Here is a 9,648-nt window from a genome sequence, read left to right as displayed (position 1 = left end):
TAATATTTACTCATCTTTTTGATATCTGGTAACTTAAATATTATGATGTCAAATTAAAAATGCTTAATTATTATAAGATATAGGCAATACATCTTATGTTACATGGATAAAGGAATAATAGTGAAAAGAAAACAAAGACATTTGCTACATACATACACAACGTACATACATACATACGTACACATACAGGCACGCAAAAACGTACTCATAAAATTAAGGAGACAAATACTCATGGCAATTGCTGTCCTCATTTCTGTAACTGATTATGTATATATAGTTAGAATTTATAACTACAGTCCTCTATTACCCATTGCATATTCCCTCTGCCTTCAGTAAGTACCTCAGCTGGTCAGGTCCTGTACCTGATGGGGTAACACAAACTTTTATTCCCAAAGAATCTGGGCCAATAGAAGTCCTTCCTACATTAATTTTTTGAAGTTTTCTATTGACCATAATTACAAGGAATGATATACTGAGAGACACCCTAAATGATCTGTATTCCAGACACATTCATCCTTACCTCCACTGTGGACTAGTCCCATTTTCCCTTGATAATCAGCATCAACCACCAGAGCCAACACAGTAACTTCATTTTTTTCTGACCATTCAAGGAATGTAGAACTCAAAGAAACCATGCTGATATTTTTTTTCTTTCTTCAAGATTTTATTTAAATTCAAGTTATTTAACATATAGTGTAATATTGGCTTCAGGAGTAGAATTCAGTGATTTATCATTCCATATAACACCCAGTGCTTATCACAATAAGTGGCCTCCTTAATGCCCATCACCCATTTATCCCATCCCCCCACATGCTTCCCATCCAGCAACCCTCAGTTTATTCTCTACAGTTAAGAGTCTCTTATGGTTTGCCTCCCTCTCTGTTTTTATATTATTTTATTTTTCCTTCCCTTCTCTTATGTTCATCAGTTTTGCTTCTTAAATTCCACATATGAATGAAATCATATGGTATTTGTCTTTCTCTGACTGAGTTATTTGGCTTACCATATTATACTCTAGTTCCATCCACATGGAAAAGGCACAAATTCATTCTTTTTGATGGCTGAGTAATATTCCATTCTGTGTATATACCCTCTGCCTTATCCACTCATCAGTTGATCGACATTCAGGCTCTTTCCATAATTTGGCTGTTGTTGATAGTGCTGCTATAAACATTGGGGTGCATATTCCCTTTTGAATCAATATTTTTGTATCCTATAGATAAATTCCTGCTAGGGCAATGGCTGGGTAGTAGGGTAGCTCTATCTTTAACTTTTTGAGGAAATTCTACACTGTTTTCCAGAGTGGCTGAACCAGTTTACATCCCCCCAACAGTGTAAGAGGGTTCCCCATTCTCCACATCCTCACCAACATCTGCTGTTTCTTGAGTTCATTTTAACCATTGTGATAGGCGTGAGGTGGTATCTTGTAATTTTGATTTGTATTTCCCTGATGATGAGTGATGTTGAGCATTTTTTTCATGTGTCTATTAGCCATCTTTACGTCTTCTTTGGAGAAATGTCTGTCCATGTGTTCTGCCTATTTCTTAATTGAATTATTTATTGTTGGGGAGTTGAGTTTGATAAGCTCTTAATATATTTTGGAAACTTGCCCTTTATCCAATACTAAAAGCTCTGCAAGAATTATTAAAGGGGGCCCTTTGAGTGGGAAAGAGAGACCAAAAGCAATATAGACTAGAAAGGAACACAGGCAATCCACAGGAACAGCAATTTTACAGCTAATACGATGGCACTAAATTCATGTCTATTAATATCTATTCTTAATGTAAATGGACTAAATGTTCCAATCAAAACACACAAGATATCAGAATGGATAAAAAAACCAATACCCATTGATATACTGCTTATAAGAGACTCATTTTAGATCCAAAGACACCTCCAGATTGAAAGTGAGGGGGTGGAGAACCATTTATCATGCTAATGGATATCAAAAGAAAGCTTGAATAGCCATACTTATATCAGACAAACTATATTTTAAACTAAAGAATACAATAAGAAATGAAGAAAAGCACTATATTATAATAAAGGGGTCTATCCAACAAAAAGATCTAACAATTATAAATATTTATGCCCTCGACTTGAAAGAAGTAAAAAATATAAATCAATTAATAAACAAACTTAGAGAAACTCATTGATAATAATACAATAATAGTAGGGGACTTTAATACCCCGCTTGTAGCAATGAACACATCATCTAAGCAGATGATCAACAGGGGAACAATGACTTTGAATGACACACTGGATCAAGTGAACTTTACATATATATTCAGAGCATTTCACTCTAAAGCAGCAGAAAACACATCCTCACCCAAAACCAGCAGAAGAAGGGAAAAAATAAAGATTAGAGGAGAAATAAATGATATAGAAATTAAAAACACAGAACAAATCAACAACACTAAGAACTGGTTCCTTGAAAAAAATTAACAAAATTGATAAGACCCTAGCCAGACTTATCAAAAAGAAAAGAAAAAGGACTCAAATAAATAAAATCATGAATGAAACAAGAGAGATCACAAACAGCACTGAAAAAATACAAACTATAAAAAGAGAGTATTATGAGAATTATATGCCAACAAATTGGGCAATGTTGAAGAAATGGAAAAATTTCTAGAAACATATTAAGCACCAAAACTGAGACAGGAAGAAGTAGAAAATGTGAACAGACCCATAACCAGCAAAGAAATGGAATCAGTAATTAAAAATATTCTAACGAACAAGAGTCCAGGGCCAGATGGCTTCCCAGGGGAATTTTACCAGATATTTAAAGAAGAATTAATACCTAGTTTTCTGAAACTGTTCCAAAAAAAGAGAAATGGAAGTAAAACTTCCAAACTCATTCTATGAAGCCAGCACTACCTTTATTTAAAAACCAGACAAAGACCACACTAAAAAGGAGAATTATAGTCCAATATCCCTGATGAACATGGATGCAAAAATTCTCAACAAGTTACTAACAAATCAAATCCAACAGTACATTAAAAGAATTATTCACTACAATCAAGTGGGATTTATTCCTGGGCTGTAGAGGTGGTTCAATATCCAAAAATCAATAAATGTGATACAACACATTAATAAAAGAAAGGATAAGAACCTTATAATTCTCTCAACAGATGCAGAAAAAGCATTTGACAAAATATAGCACCCTTTCTTGATAAAAACTCTGAAGAAAGTAGGGATAGAAGGAACATACCTCAGGACACCAGGGTGGCTCAGTCAGTTAATTGTCTGATTCTTGATTTTAGCTCAGGTCATGATCTTGTAGTTTGTGAGATTGGGTCCTGTATTGGGCTCTGTGCTGACAGCTCAGAGTCTGCTTACGATTCTCTCTCTCCCTTTCTCTCTGTCTCTGTCTCTCTGTCAAAATAAATAAATAAAAATTAAAAAGAAAACAAGGAACACACCTCAACATCGTAAAGGCCATATGCAAAAAATCCACACATTATGTGGGAAAAACTGAGAGCCTTTCCCCTAGGGTCAGGAACAAGAAAGGGATGTTCATTCTCACCACTGTTGTTCAACATAGTACTAGAAGTCCTAGCTTCAGCAATCAAAGAATAAAAAGAAATAAAAGGCATCCTAATTAACAAGGAAGAGGTCAAATTTTCACTCTTCTCAGATGACAGGATATTCTGCATGGAAAACCTGAGAGACTCCACCAAAACACTGCTAGAACTGATACATGAATTCAGCAAAGTCACAGGATATAAAATCAGTGTACAGAAATTGGTGGCATTCCTATACACCAATAATGAAGCAGCAGAAAGAGAAATCAAGAAATCAGTCACATTTCCAATTGCACAAAAACCATAAAACACCTAGGAATAAACCTAACCAAAGAGGTAAAAGATCTGTACTCTGACAAACTATAGAACACTTAATGAAAGAAATTGAAGAGGACACAAAGAAATGAAAAAACATTCCATGCTCGTTAGATTGGAAGAACGAACACTGTTAAAATGTCTGTACTACCCAAAGCAATCTCCACGTTCTATGCAATCCCTATCAAAATAACATCAGCATTTTTCACAGAGCTAGAATAAGCAATTCTAAAAATTGTATGGAAGGAAAAAGGACCCTCAATAGCCAAAGTAATGTTGAAAAAGAGAAGCATAGTTGGAGGCATCACAATTCCAGACTTCAAGCTCTATTACAAAGCTGTAATAATCAAGACAGTAGGATACTAGCATACAAAAAAAAAAAAAAAAAAAAAAAAAAGACACATAGATCAATGGAACAGAATAGAAAACCCAGAAATGGACTCACAATTATATGGTGAACTAATCGACAAAACAGGAAAGAATATCCAATGGAAAAAAGAGAGTCTCTTCAACAAAATAGTGTTGGGAAAACTGGACAGCAACATGCAGAAGAATGAAACTGGACCACTTTTTTTACACCATACATAAAAATAAATTCAGAATGGATGAAGGATCTAAATGTCAAACAGTAAATCATCAAATTCCTAGAGGAGAACACAGGCAGCAACCTCTTTGACCTTGGCCATAGCAACTTTTTACTATCTTAATTTCCAGCTCAATGGATCACTGTTGTGTGTCCTGATGAAAGTATTCCTCCTTCTGGCTCCAAGACCTCTAGGCTATCAGAACATAAGATCAAGGGAACCTGAAGCAAAAATTATGCCAGGGGGTTACTAGGGGGTAACAATGAGTGGTGCAACTCCCATTTCTACCCTTTGATTCCTGGACCTGTGGAACCTGGTTATAGGGGAACAATCACCACATATTAAATACTGATGCCAATCAGTATTTAGTACTCTAACCTTGCAAGGTATTGGCATCTAGTTCTGCTACAAATGAGTCTTCAGAAAGGCCATTCCATTATTTTATTGAACAAGTTTCTTCAGAATGGTAGGGAACAGCACAAGAGCAGTGACTTCTATGATGACAGGACCATTGCTGCACTTCTTTGTGAAGTAAATTCCTTGGTCAGAAGAAATGTTGTGTATAATACTATGACATGGGTAAGGAATTCTGTTAAGTCCAAGACAACGGTTTTGGTAGAACCAAATTCATGGGGGTGGGCAGAATCTATATCTAGTAAATGTCTATTATAGTAAGAGCAAACACTTCCTTTCTATGGTTGAAACTGTCCAATGTAATCAACCTGCCACCAGGCAGCTGGCTGATCACTCTAGTAAACAGTGGTATATAAGAGACTCATGTTTTAGCTCCTGGTAGACTGAGCACTCAGCAATGGCTATAGCCAAGATGTCCTTAGTAAATGAAAGTCCATGATGTGTACACATGCATATCTTCCTTCCTTGCCATTGGGTCACTTTATTCATGAGCCTATTGGATGATGACAAAAAAATGTTTGAAGAAAAAAGCTGACTATTGTCCAAAATAGGTTATTCTATCCACTTTATTATTTAAATCTTTATCTGAAGTCACCCTTTAATGATTGTTCTTATGAGACACAGATATCTTTATGTTTTTCACCCTTGCAGAGAGATCTGTTCACATACCTCTTCTACAAATTTCCTTAGTCATAGCTCATGAATTGGAATACAATCATACATCTGGACATTTGTCCTCCAAAGTGAACAACCAGGTGCACTGCATCAAATTCTGCCACTTTCCATTCACCTCTGTACTTCAGGAATGTTACAGAGAAGGGTTGTAATGTTGTAGCTGTCCACTTTTGGATGATGTCTGCATTTTGTGCAGAATGATCTATAAACTAGGCCCCAATTTTGTTTCTTCCTCTGTCAACTGATCCTAGAGAATTCCCCATAGATGCATCCTGGGAGAGAGGTTAGTGTAGCAGCCTACTGCTAGGCCACTTCTTCATGTAACTGCTGTTGCCTTCAGGGCCTGCTCTGGCCCCTACATATATGTATATATATATATATGAGCCATATATATATATATATATATATATATATATATATATATACATACATATATATATAATATGTGTATATATATATGTATGTGTATATATATATAATATATATACACATATATATTATGTATATATGTGTATATGTATATATAAATATACCAGTTCCATCTCACAATAGAATGAGCCTGTGAATGCCTAACTTAATGTCCTGGTGGATCAAAGAACATCCAGCTTGTAAGGGCGACTTTGGATGCATATTAAATTAGTGGCCCATAGTTAAGCATCCAGTCTAAACTAAGAGCCTATAGCAGGCCAACGGCTGTTTCTTAAAAGAAGAGTAGTTATCCACCAAGGATGGCAGGGCTTTGTCCCAAAATTCTAAGGGCCACACATGAGGCTCACTACAGAAGCCTACCAAAGGCTCCAAACAGCCTCCCTGCCTGATCTGCCACTTAAAGCACCATTGGATCTGCTGAATCACACGACACAGCGACAGAGCAGCTTCCACAGCAACCAACACTTACGACAAAGATTTTTCCTGTTCTGAGCCTGCTCAAAACTAGCATTTTATCTGGTCACTTGGCAAATGGGCCAGTGTAGCACACCAAAATGAGGATTATACTCTGTCCCAAACCCACAGGGGCTCACTAGGTGTTGTGACTCCCCTTTGGTTGTAGGAGGGGACTTATGCAACAACTTCTCCTTCACCTTGGAAGGGGTATGTCCACATGCCCTGTATCACTGGCTCCCTAGGAATTTCACTGAAGTAGGCCTCTTAATTTTTGTCAGTTTCTCACCCTCTGTCATGCACCTGTCTTATCAAGAAGCATAGCATAGTTGCTATTTCTTGTTCACTGGGATTGAACATCATAATGTCATCTGTGCAATGAGCCAGTGTGACAGCTTATCAGACACAAACAATAGACACAAACAAGATAAAAAGATACCAAAAAAGGACACAAAAGATACTTTATATCATGTGTCATCAGGGAAATACATGTGAAAACCACAAAGGGATACCACAACCCACTTGTATAAATGACTAAAATTGAAAAAACAACTCTTACTGGAAGTAGCATTACAGATCTTCTGTACTCACAGATAGGCAGCAGAATGAATTAAGAGATGATTATACAGAATTGAAGGAGTCAGTAAATGTAAGTCAAGCTTGCTTTATATTAAAGCTGTTTTATTTTTCTCTATTTTGGCCTTCACAGGCCAAATTATAAGGAAGTGAGATAACTGATTAATTGGTCTGCCAAAAAAGATGCTGTCTGCTTTTCCTTATCTTACCAATCAAGTCTCATGTGTAGGTTGAACATTTTTTCCTCCTCTTCAAATGTCAAGTAAAAATGTCACAAATAAGCAAATTAAATTTTATTTTTCTGAATGAAAGTTCACTGACAACATTGCTAATGCACAAAAGGCAAACCTGAGTACGTTACCACCATGTTCAAGTTACTTCATGTCTTTTAAATTGGGGTAAAAACAAAGTCTCTGAACTAGCCTCTATGGGCGTGTGTGATCCCACCCACGCTGGCCTTCCTTGCCTCATTTGGTTACTCCTAGCTTCTCCATTTGTAATGTGCCACGTTGTGCTTCTCCCATGACCTAGGCGCTCTGATAATCTAGGCCTTCCAATGATGAAAGCCTTGTGGATGACATATGTCCACAGGCAACAATAACCATGTTAGAAATGAAGACCCTTAGACCCCACTCAGACTTACTGGTACAGAATCTATATTTTAACAAGGTCTCCAGGAGATTCACAAGCATTAAAGCTTGAGAAGCACTGATCTATGGCACCTCTCACTGTGGTTCGTCATCTTTGTTCTCCCTTTGACCTCTCCTGAACTTTGCCTAAGATTTCTGATCATACTTCATCTTAAAATGTGGAGTTAGGTGTAGGTCTGTGTTGTGAGCTGTAGATTGTTTGAGGAGGAACTTTCCTTGGGTTTGGCTCTTGAAAGGAATCTAGAACTTTGGCCTCAATAAAATCATGTATGCTTAGCTTAGAGAAGACCATATTAATCAAAGTACTCAGAGCATCAAAATATATAGACAAACTGAAGTTTGTGTAAACATGTCAGAAGTGTCATTTGTGGGAGACAGTAGTGTCATAAAGTGCAATTTCAACTGTTAAAATTAGAAATGTATACCATGACCTGATGTTTACGATTTTAGAGTCTGTATTCTACAGAACGTGTTGCCCTATGGGATACCTGTACTTTTCACACAAATTCAAATCTACAATGCTCAAAAGAGCAGCTTACTTTTGTCCTGAGGGGAATCCTTGGGCACCATTAGGGGAATTTTAGTTCTTCACGCCTTCCTTTTTTTGGCAAAAGCACATAGTTTTATGACAATTGGCCAACTCAAATTCAAAACAAACTGGTATAAGCAACATTTTCCTGAGCTTGTGAAGCCTCCAAAGTGAATCAGTGTAGAAAGAGTTGCTACCTATGTTATGGTCATTCCATCACTACTATATTTTTATCTACTTTAGAAAGCCTAACAATTTGAAGCAATTTCCTCAAATTCTTATAAGATATGGGTAAGAGAGAAATGATTTCTATAATATTCATTATTCTTTTCTATACAAAGTTGATATACTATTACATTTATAAAAATTTCACATTGGGTTTACAGGTGCCAAAAAGCCAGGTAAATAATGGAAAAAAATAGTGTGTAAGTTGTATGTTTTATTTTGATGGCCATAATCTAGATAAGCAAAATAACTGTGAGGCTCAATTACTCCGTTTAACAATGCTTTATTATCTCTTAACATAGCTATAATGACTTTATAAGATAAGTGTGGTGAACTAAAATGTGAAACAATTTAAACTGCATTTAAGTATCAGGTCTTAATGATTCCTACATAAGAAATGGTTCTGGTTATTCTGATTAAAAGCTCCATTTGTTTAAGTGATCACATTTTCTGATTAATACTTTTAAAGTCACTTGCATATCAACTCTATCCTTTCTCCCACTTCTGGCAATAATTTCATTGATTCTTTTTTATATATGTAGCAGGAAATAGGCAGTAAGTGTCCCTTTGCAGCTCCAGCTTTTACGGCTTGATAAGTACCACACACAAGTTGAACTTCAGAATTTTCAATTATTTAATGATTTGAGATTACATGGAAATAAGCCTTTTCCAAATACATATGCATTCAACAATTGCAACCATTGGTTTTGGTTATCTATGTCACTTGTATTTCACTCTGGTTTTTGACTCAGTTTTATTGTGCTGAAAATAAATGGTGGAGAAAAAGTGCTCTCAAGTAAAACCAGCAGGATTTCTAGAAAAAATAAGTTCTAATTCCTGCAATAAAAATTAGAAAGCACTTTTAATATGAATGGAACTTTTAGACAGTGTTAGTATATATATGAATAGCACAAAGTTTATAAAGTTAAACTTAAAATCTCTTGCATACACATACTCCATAGGAAAATAAATTTGGAAATTTTAAGAGAAAAAGAAAAGATTGACATGCCGACAACTTTACATGAAAACCAAGCTTAAGATAAACTCTGACCCTCTCCTTTTTTGTTGTCCATTGCTTATCTCTGATATGTCCTTCCTCCTCCTTCTTTGTGGTCTTTCCCACACGGACCCATCCATCTATTATTCTCTACTTAATGCTTTTCTTCCATCTCCTGATCGTTTCACCAGCCAAAATTACTCCTTCGCCTACTTTTACCTCCTTTCTCTTCTTAATGCCTTCCTCTCCATTTCTCTCTTTTGAAAACTTTTATTAAGAC

The sequence above is a fragment of the Puma concolor genome, chromosome C2 (assembly GCF_028749965.1).
Source record: "Puma concolor isolate L17-30 chromosome C2, mPumCon1.1.hap2, whole genome shotgun sequence".
Lineage (NCBI taxonomy): Eukaryota > Metazoa > Chordata > Mammalia > Carnivora > Felidae > Puma > Puma concolor.
This window is presented reverse-complemented; position numbering follows the sequence as displayed.